We start from the raw sequence: 10,572 nt of genomic DNA, 5'->3' as shown, positions 1-10,572 counted from the left end.
TCTGCAGTTACATAATTGTCATTTTTATCAGTCTCTCATATCCCCCCCCCCCCCAGTGCTATTTACAGATGCCGGCCATTTCACTCATATGCACAACCCGTCACGTCATTCTGAACACAAGTCAGCTCAAGAATGATGAAAAGTTTTTCGCTTATAAAATGTTACATGGTAGCATTTGAGTATTTTAATAATAAGTATTTTAATAAAGCACGGGATGCGATGTTTTACATGCTACCTACTCTAACCTGCTCAGACCACATGAACGTCCACTGCTGACTTGTCAACGTGAGCACACCCGTCCCCAACTTGGCAACAAAAGTGCACTCACGGCTCTTCTGGTGCCTCAGGTCGCAGCGTATCCTCCACGGCATCACGGAAGGGCTTTGCTTCCTCCTCGTCGCAGAAGTTAAGTCCCACCTCACATTTCTGATAGAGAAAATAGACTTTTTTTTCTAGATTGTAAGCTTTCGTGACTGCAAGGATTCATACTCTTTGGGTTTTTTGGTAAAGTCATGTAGGTAAAAAATAAACAAAATAAATGAGAAAGTCGACAGGTGGTTTTGAGGTGTAATGCTGCGTCAAATCACTGAGCCCAGCACCGCCGATCCTGGATTCAAACCCAGGTGAGCGTGCAAAATTAAACTAGATTCTCAACAAGAGCTCAAACAATCAGTCTTGTAAAAAAAATATTTCTGTATTTACATATATGGTAGTTTACCTTTGAGAGATTAAAATACATTGCTGAATTATTGAAATGTGGTGAAGAACTGTTTAACACGTCGGCTTTCGCGACCAATATCATCCTTATTCTTGGTTTTATTGTTTCCCTTCTACGTGACTTTACCGAAAGAACCAAGAATATGAATCCCTGCAGTCAAGAAAGCTTTAAATCAAAATATCCTCGTAGATTTTATTGGGTTAGATCGCGTGAATACGTAACTGTGTCGTGAAACCCGCCACCATCCGACACAGCCAATTTGTAAGGTTCGTCACAAACAGAACATGCCAAGTCGTACTCAGATTGTTAACTTTGTGGCTTCACTCTGCAACACACCGGCGTGAGCTGTACTAGTGACGAATTGGCGTCTTCTGTTTACGTGACAAACCTTACTAGTTGGCTGCGTCGGGTGGTGGCAGATTTAACGACACAAATTTATATATTTACGCGATATAACCCCCCAAAAAAACCCCTGTGTTATGGTGAAGAACTGTCTATTGGGTAAGAATGGCTCTTTCAAGCAACTCCAGAAGTGGCTGTGCAAGTATCCAACTTCCAGTCATGCCCTGACATGATAAGTAGCTCTGCTAACAAGCAGTATTATGGAAGGGCTTTCTTTAAAGGACCTCTTGACAGAACTATCCCTACAATTAAGGGTACAGTTGGTAATAAAAACCAAATAGTTCCATGAAAATATATATTCAGCCTCTGCGGCTATTTTGTGTTTTTCAGTAAATAAGCCAACATTAATTGTCTAATATAAAAACGTGGAATTATGGGTAAAGATTGCGCTCATTGAATGAGCAAGTTTTGCACATACGTCGCCGAGAAAGGTGTGGAAGAAGGGGCGTGGTTGCTTGTACTCAAACTTTTTGTAAAGTTCCTGCTCGTAGCACAGATGCCCTGTGTCCTGCAGAGACACGAAGCAGACACGCCGTTTGCACAACGCAGAAAGTTCGTGTATGTCACATGTGCTGCACAGTCTGGACAATAAAATGTGTTGGCAAAGGGGGCAAATGCATTTCCCAGAGTGTAGATTTTAAAAAATGTTTTACCAGGTAAGGCCCAATGAGCTATTAAGCTCGTTTTCAAAAGCGACCTGGCCACAAATGATAGCTCAACAAAGCGGTTCATCATGTGGTAATGTATAGCAGTCAACTACTGTAAACACGTTTCTAAATGTGGAGAGAAAAAACAGAGGACCCAGAGAAAAATCCACACGACCACAGTGAGAGAGACACCGCAAACTCCAATAATACGACCTCCTGTATACCAGGCGAAGTCGTTAACATCTCGCCACCGTGGCACCCTATATGGATTGTGTAAATAAGTAAGAGGCTATTGCCATTTACAGCCAACTTTTAGAGTACTACAGACCCCTTGGGACTGCGATGAAAAAGTTATGAATGCAGAAGCGGTGTAATCCAGACAACTAAGCTGAAGGATGTGCGTGGATCTACCAGTGTAGACCCTATTTCATAAGCCCTCTTAATACAAAAATGTTAGCCTGTCATAGACCCTCTCAAGTTGATCCCTATTAACTCCACGCATTCTATCTGCATTCTTCCTTACTCTTCGGTTCTTTCGGTAAATTCACGTAGAAAATGAAGTCAAATAATAGAATATGACGTTTCGGTTGCAACACAAGCAACCATCATCAGGTAAGAATGAATGCTGAAACACAGACACAGAAACAACAACAACCGTCATTCGCCACTAAGTGGCAGTGATGTCATTTACAGCCACGGCGCTTGTGCCAGGCCATGTGCACCTTAAGGTCAGGAGGTCACGGGGCAGACCCAGGTGCCACGGGTCGACTGACTGAGATGACTGGCTGAAGCACCACCTGTGCCCCCTACTGTGCCAACCTGCTGTGCTTTAGCCACCCAGCGCTCTGCTCGTTGTTGTGAGCGTTGCTCCTCCGCCCTCTGTTGTTGTTGGAGGGCGACTGCCTCCAACTGTCCAGTTGCGTCCTTCACGAGCCTCCTCCACAGAGGCCGATCTTGACACCGCTGGCACCAGTCATCGGCAAGTCAACTCAACTCCACATCCTCCTGTACCACGTCACTCCATCTTTTCTCTAGCCCGTGCCGCGCCCATTTAGCCCCCTCAATCCGGCCGAACAAAAGCTGTTTGGGCATGCGGTGATTGGGCATGCAGGCTACATGGCCCAGCCAATGCTGCCTTGCCTGCCGGAGGTGCTCACCGATGGGACTTTGAACAGATCTTTCGAAGATTTGTGAGCTCCTGACACAATCCAGCCTGGTTAAACCCAGGATGAATCGTAGGCAGGCCAGCCTAAATGTTTCTAACCGGCGAAGATGTTCCATTAGGGAGGTCCACAAGCGTAGAGAAGGGAGGGAATGACTGTGGCCGAAAAGACCCGAGGCTTAGTGCGGAGCGACAGACCAGGTAGCTTCCACACAGCATTACCCAACCGATGAAAAGATAATGCCGCTCGACTGATTCGGAGTGAGACCTCTGCTGTTAAACCGGAGCAGGTCATGAGCACACTGCCCAGGTATGAGAAACTCTCCACTCTCTCCACAACTGCCCCATCACCGATTGGGAGTTGTGGGGGTGGAGTGCCTGATGGTCCAAAATACCCAGGCAGGTGCTTCGTTTTGGTGGGGTTTATGGTAAGGCCCCACCTATTAGTGGCACATTCCAGTTTCAGCAGCAGCGCCTCCAACTCCTCCTCTGAGTGAGCTGCAATTATCAGGTCGTCGGCATACATAACGTGGTTGATAGGGAGCCATCCCTTGACCGCACCCTGGCATCAATCAGCCTCCCATTGTATCTGTACCAGATGGAAATTTCTCTGGCACAGCTACTGAAGGCTTCACGAACTACATGGTCGAAATAGATGTTAAATAATGTTGAAGCCAGAGGACATCCCTGTCTCACGCCAAGGTGTACAGGGAATGGCTCTGACTCCTGGCCACGTAGTTTTACCCAGGCCTGTTCACCATCATGAAGGTCCTTGATGACCGTGAGCAGAGGGTCAGGGACTCCGAAAGCACGAAGAACAACCCAGATCCCAGGGCTACTGATGGTATCATAGGCCTTGACCAGGTCAATGAAGCAGAGATGTAGGTCTTGTTGGAATTCCCTACACCTCTGCTGTAGCAGACGGACAGAAAATATGGCATCTGTGCAGGACCGCCATTTCCTAAAACCGCATTGGGGCTCCGCAAGCCTCTCCTCAGCGTAACTAGCAAGGCGATGTTGAATAATCTTTGCCAGGACTTTTCCCTGCACACTGAGGAGTGAGATGCCCCTGTAGTTGTTACAGTCTGTGCGGTCCCCCTTCTTAAAGAGGGGGACCACCAGGGCATCCTTCCAATCCTGCAGAACCCGTCCAGTGGCCCAGACTGTTTTTATGATGTCATGTAGGGCAGTCTGCGCACAAACGCCATCCTCCCTCAGCATTCCGCTTGGGAGATCATCTCTGCCCGGTGCCTTTCCTGGTCTCAGACGCTGGATTGCCCTAAGTACTTACTCAACGCCTGGCACCTCAGCCAGCCACTCACAGGGGGTGACTTCCTCCAATATTTGAGGCACCGCAGCCTCAGCAGGGTCATCCCCACTTTGTCCCATGATGTTTTCCAGGCTGAGGGATTCCCCCTCCCCCAGGATCTCACAAAAATGCTCAGCAAATCTGCAAACCTGTTCCTGGGGGTCGGAGATTGGATCACCGTTCTTTCCCCTAATGATGGTAACAGGTGTGACGCTGCAGGTTACTTTTTTGATGGAGTTAAAAAGGGATTTGTGATCGCAGGCCATTGAGGAAGACTCCATCTCCTCAGTAACCCACGACCACCACCCATCCTTGCAGCGCCTCACGGCTCTCCGAACCTCCGAACAAAGGCTGCGGTAAGCCTCCCCATTTTCTGACGTGGGATGCTGTAGCCGATGAGAGTGGGCCTGTCGCTTTTTCTCAACCATGCTGAACACCTCCTCTGTCAGCCAGGGTCTCTGGGGAGGTCTGGACCGCGTACCCAGAGCAGCCATTGCAGCTGCATGAGTCACAGTCCTAAACCTCGCCCATTTACCCTCGACATCAGGAGGAGTGGGGGACGATGCCAACCCCAGCTGCAAGCGATGATGAAATTCTCACCTGCAACTTTCATCAGCTAGCGGAGACCAGGCCACCTTAGGTTGGAATGGGGTCCTGGGTGTACACCCACCACCAGAGTGGAAGAATGGCAGGCGCATCTTACAGATGACAGTCGATGGTCAGAGGGAAGATCAGCTCCACGGTAGGTCCTAGTGTCAAGGACATGGGCTCGCATCCGCTGGTACGTCACTATGTAGTCTAGCAGATGTTCTTGCTTGGACCCAGCATGCATCCATGATGTTGTGTGGATGCGCCCATGCCGGAACAGCGTGTTGGTGATTACAAGCCCTTGGGCTGCACAAAAATCTAGCAGCCTCCTACCGTTGTTATTGAGCTGATCTGGCCCATGCCTTCCAATCACTCCAGACCGGGTGCCAGCATCATGACCAACTCGGGCATTGAAGTAACCCAACAAGATGACTCTATCCAGAGGGGCCACTTTAGCCAGCACCTGTGACAGGAGGTCATAGAAGGCATCTGACTCATCGGCCTTGCCTGCATCCCTCCACGGATGTTCATCTTCGGTGGGGGCATAAGTAACCACGACCACCACTCCTCGCCTCCGGTTGATGGGAAGGCAAGCCCAAAGTAGCCTGGGGCTTACAGCTTCATACACCTCACCGCCACGTCCTCTGTTCAGAAGAAGAGCCACATCCTGTTGTTTGGCAGTCTCCTGCCCCGAGTCGAGGACTGTCCATGCCTCATGGTGGCAGGAGCCAGAGCCGGTCCACTGGAACTCCTGATTGCCACAGAGATCCAGGCGGTACCGGTCCAGCTCTCGACAGAGGAGTGGCAGCCTCTCCTCCGCAGTGAGTGTTCGAACATTCCACGTGGCCACCCGTAGTGGCTTTTTGTTGTTTCTGGAGAAGCCCCGAGGGTAAAGATTCAATCTCCTGGCTCCGCCAGATGGGGTTTGGCCAGGAGACGTCATAGACGCCTGTCCCCCCGGAGCCTCCAGCACAAACTTATTAATTAGATATTTTTCACGTGGTTTAGTGGTAATTTATTGAAGGTGGAAGGGTTACCAGCCCCTCGCACCCGTCCAGAGCCCCCATTTAGTCACAGACGCCATGAGGGGAGAGGGTTACTCGGAATTGACCCTCTCCACCACAGCACTGTCCACGACAGCGTTGCCCGTCCGGCACCGCGGGGAGGTAGGGGGTTACGGAAACAACATAGGCAGACACACATGCAGAGAGGCATACACAAAGACAGACCAAGCGAGACACACACCAAGACGAACAGGACAACGACTCTGTGCCAAAGCCTTAAATCGAGAGTGGGGGGAAGGGCCGGGGCAGAGAGAGGACTGCGGAGGCGGACCAAAACGAGGTGACCAGCAGACAAACGAGGATAGCAGTGTGGAATTCTGGACCACAGTGGCCGGAGGAGAGACAATGGTTTAGAGCAAAAAAAATCCAAAGTTTGAGAAAGCAAAGTTATTCAAATTAAGAAGTGTAATGCAGTGCAACACAGAGGGTCGGCGAACACACAGTTATTGTCTACGTGACTTCACTGAAAGAACCGAAGAGTAATTCCTGCAGTCACGAAAGCTTCAAATCTTCCTTACTGCTTTGTATGTCGGGTTGCACGAGTTAGTGTAACTGTTAACCACTTCCACGCGTAAATGTAGGTGTTGTGACATCCATAAGGGAGGAGAAACGTTGGCCCCAGGAAGTAAACGAATATCAGCATGTGAACAAGAGATTATTAACTGGTCTCATGGTGGCATATACACTACGAAAAGCTTCCTCTTAAACCATGCAAAACATTCTTGACACATTCTTTAGAAGCCGGTTTGGGAGACAGGGCAGTTGTCTCAATGAGGTAGTTACATTCAGAGCATAGATGGGCTGTTGAGCATTCCCCTAAATTCACAGCACTGCTAGATCTTCACGTGCAGGAGACCGTTACGCATGCTACTATTTATCATGGGTCCTGCTGCAGCCTGGGGGCCACTATTTTTTAAGTGTGTATAATAAAAAGTCAAAATATGCATCACCAAAGAGATTGTAAAAATTCAAACAAGTGTTTTTTTTATTGGGCGTGATTAGAACATGCCACATGGGTAAGCCTTCTAATAATGTGTAAGGACAGTACGGGGTGATGTAGGGGCAGTACAGCTCGTATGTAGCCAACCGTGCTAAATGGGGGGGTGCAGGGAAATAAGAGTAATTTAACTGGAGAAGTTAGGAATGGAAGAAAAAATATTACTGAAAATCTAAATAAAGAGTTAATCATGGCCAATGAGTTGCAGCCACTAAACCACCCCAGCTGTCAACTCTACCAGGCCCTGCAGCTGTTGCAGCTCAATCCACCCTCCAATTTATGAGCAAGAGCTCTCCAACCACCCAGGAGCACAGCGTTTTACGATTTTAAATTCTTCCAATGGTAGAAATTATATTAGCGCTACAAACCTCCAGTTCTGCTGCGATAGCATCGCTCCGTCCAGTATTTAATTACCTCGGTGTTCATCCAGTCCCTTTTTGTTACACACGATGACGACGCCCGGTGGCAATTGCTCACGTGGCATTGTAACTCGTTTGAAAATAACCATCGGTTTTATCTTCTCTCCACTAGCCGAACACGCCAGAACGACGGTGAAGCAGGTCCGTTCGTGGCTGGCTGTTGTAATGCCGACCGTCTTGACGTCACTGTCTGCCACTGAGCGAGTGGCAGGGATGTCAAACGGCATCGGCACTTTGTCCATGTTGTGTACTGCACTCGGCACCAAACCCTTCTGTCTCGATGTCTTTGTGAATGAACGCTTGAAAGTCGGCCACTTTCTGCTGCCAGTCGGTTGGTAGGTTCTGACCAACTGTTGTCCAGGCACGAACTGACAGTCCATTGCGTTTCATAAACTTGAATCCCCAGTGGACGCCGCCTGTAAAATCAGCAATCTTCATTTCGGCAGCCATAACTCTCACCTTCAACTTGATGGCGACTGTTGATACGGCCCGGTTATTATCACGTTGTGCCCTCACCCACTTGGACAAGTTGTCTTCCAACTGTGGCCACTTTGCCTTCGGTCCTCTTCTAGCACGTTTTCGTGGATTCATTGTTTTCAGTTCAGCAATATTTTTTCTCCATTCACGAACAGACTTTTTGTCGACCAAAAACGCTTTTCCCGTAGCTCTGTTGCCTTTATCTTCCTCAAATTCACAAACTTGAAGCTTGAAGTCAGTGGTGTACCACTTACGTTTTGGCAGCATTATCGCAACGGTTATTTAAGTAATTATAGTTAACTACGATATAGCGACTTTTAATTACTTGAATTATAGTTAACTACGATATAGCGACTTTTAATTACTTGAAACACGCACGAAACAACAGTATGTATACTGCAAAAATCACACTCAAGAACACTCTGCAACGACAATGTTTGAAGTGGGCGCACTATGTTTAATTCTTTCAGTGGCTGTAGGGGGGTGCGATAGTTTCAACTGAGGCTATGGATTGCACAATGGGAAGGCCTTAACAAGCATCTACCAGACGCGGAATCATAATTGCCGAGTCCCTTCGGCCACTGCTATTGGCTGAGCACTATACAGTTGCGACCATGAGCTTTGTTTCAAACTTCCAATGGCTTTGTTGCCAGGAGGCAATTGCGTTAGTGCCGCTATTGTCTGCGCAGTGCGCAATCTACCAGTGCTAAATCTGTACAGGGGTGATCTGGTTCCGTCTGTAAAAGATGTGATTCCGGACATACAGTACCCTGGTGTCTACAAACTAAGTTGCCTCTGTGGTAGTAGTTACATTGGAGAAACCAAACGCCATGTCTCGGACCGCATTCGTGAACACAAAGCAGACGTTAAACACGGTAGGACCAACACCTCGGCCGTGGCAGATCATTGTTATAATTCAGTAGGCTCACATGATATTGACTTTTCCAAGACAGAGGTTCTTTGTAAGCCATCTGGCTACCATGAGAGATTCGTTCATGAGGCTATCCACGTATACAAGCACAGAGACAATTTCAACCGAGAAGATGGATTCTGGCTTAGCAATCATTGGAAGGATTTGATTAACCATTTCAGGTCTTAATTGATTGTTCACACTTACGGTGGCTTTCAGACAGCATACATTAATTTTTCGTCTCCCCCCTCCTCTTTTCAGAACATAGATGGACTCGTCCTTCTAAATAAACTGCCAAATCGCTGCGTGTGGCGCTGATGTGTTTTTTTATAAATAAATGCACCGCAAAAATTAATTAATTAATGTGAACCGACACTTTCAAATGTTTCTTGCCGTCGGTTTTTTCACACCTGATGACGACCGTTTGTGTTATGGTCGAAACGTCGTGATAATTTTTATTGTTTTATATATATTTTATTATTTTATTGTTTCCCTTCAACATGACTTTACCGAAAGAGCTAAGAATATGAATTACTGCAGTCACGAAAGCTTTAAATCAAAATTTGTACAGGGGTAACCACCGGTCCAGTAGCTGTAATATAATGAGGTCGAATGCTGGTAAGCCTAATAGTACGCTTACATACTTATCTACCAGTTACGTGTTATTTATTTATTGGATATTTACTTTTCTTACTTATTTACTGTTTTAAGTTCACTCGTTTCTGGTTAGTTTGTTTTCTTTGTGCACGTTATGATTTTAATGTTAACAATTGATAGTGGAATGCATTACAAATGTAAACTTCGTATTAATGATGGAATTAAGCTGCGGTAACGACGTTAAATCTATGAATGCATGCGGGGAATATGACGATGCGGACTATCTGAAATTTGTTTTACACAAAACGTTATTTTTGCGGGGTATATGCGTTTGCGGGTTATATGCATATGCGGGCTATATGTAAGAAAACACGGAAAGTCATTTCTGGAATAAGGTAAGCTACGCAACTTATGGAAATGAACCAAATAATTGTCTTGCTCCTTCACAGAACCCAGTACATATATTTAACTTTTTCCAAATGGAACGTTTAATATGGTCTGGGACTAACAACGTGATCCACATACTATTCAAATCAACAAATATCAAATGTCATCTTCAGTGGTGGTCCAGAACAGTGCCACAACTCGGTTTAATTCCCAAAACGTGGTACTGATTTTATCAACTTGCTGGATTAACTCTAAACCAGGTTTAAAATTTTTAACATTGAAATCAAAACCTAACCAAAGCACCACTTGGATCTAAGTATTTACATTGGGGAAGTAAACAATTTTACTGTGTCAAATTCACACCTGAGAATTTCATCTTTGATGGAGGCAAACAACAGAACACAGTGCTATGCCAGTGCAACTTCTTTACGTTAAGTGTGATGTTTAATAATTATGGAGTAATTAATTCAGACTTTGAGCTCTGCTCATTCTATAAAATTATGCTCATACCATAGACAAACCAGACAAATAACAAGCAAATGGAGGCTAAGACAAAATAATCAAAGACTCAGCATGAATGCCCGAAATTAATGTTACGAATAGCTAGTTTCAACGAGCGACACATCAATATACTAAAATGTCACCCCATATTCCAGAAGCAGGTTTAGGAGAAAGAGCAAGATGTATGGGAAGGGGATTTTCTTCAGTGACTAAAAAGAAATGGGTTCCTGGAAAGAGTTAAATTTAATCGGATTTTGTAAAGCAAATTTAACACGCAAGCTTTCACGGCCAATGTTATCATTCATAATACATTTTTGGGTTAGATTGCACAAGCACAATGCCAATGTGCTGTACATTCTTGTACACCCGACACAGCTAAATCAATCAAGTTGCC

The sequence above is a fragment of the Petromyzon marinus genome, unplaced genomic scaffold, assembly GCF_048934315.1.
Source record: "Petromyzon marinus isolate PM22_M1 ecotype Great Lakes invasive population unplaced genomic scaffold, UKy_Petmar_22M1.pri1.0 PM_G_Scaffold_20, whole genome shotgun sequence".
In the NCBI taxonomy this organism is placed as follows: domain Eukaryota; kingdom Metazoa; phylum Chordata; class Hyperoartia; order Petromyzontiformes; family Petromyzontidae; genus Petromyzon; species Petromyzon marinus.
Note: the sequence above shows the minus strand (reverse complement) of the source record.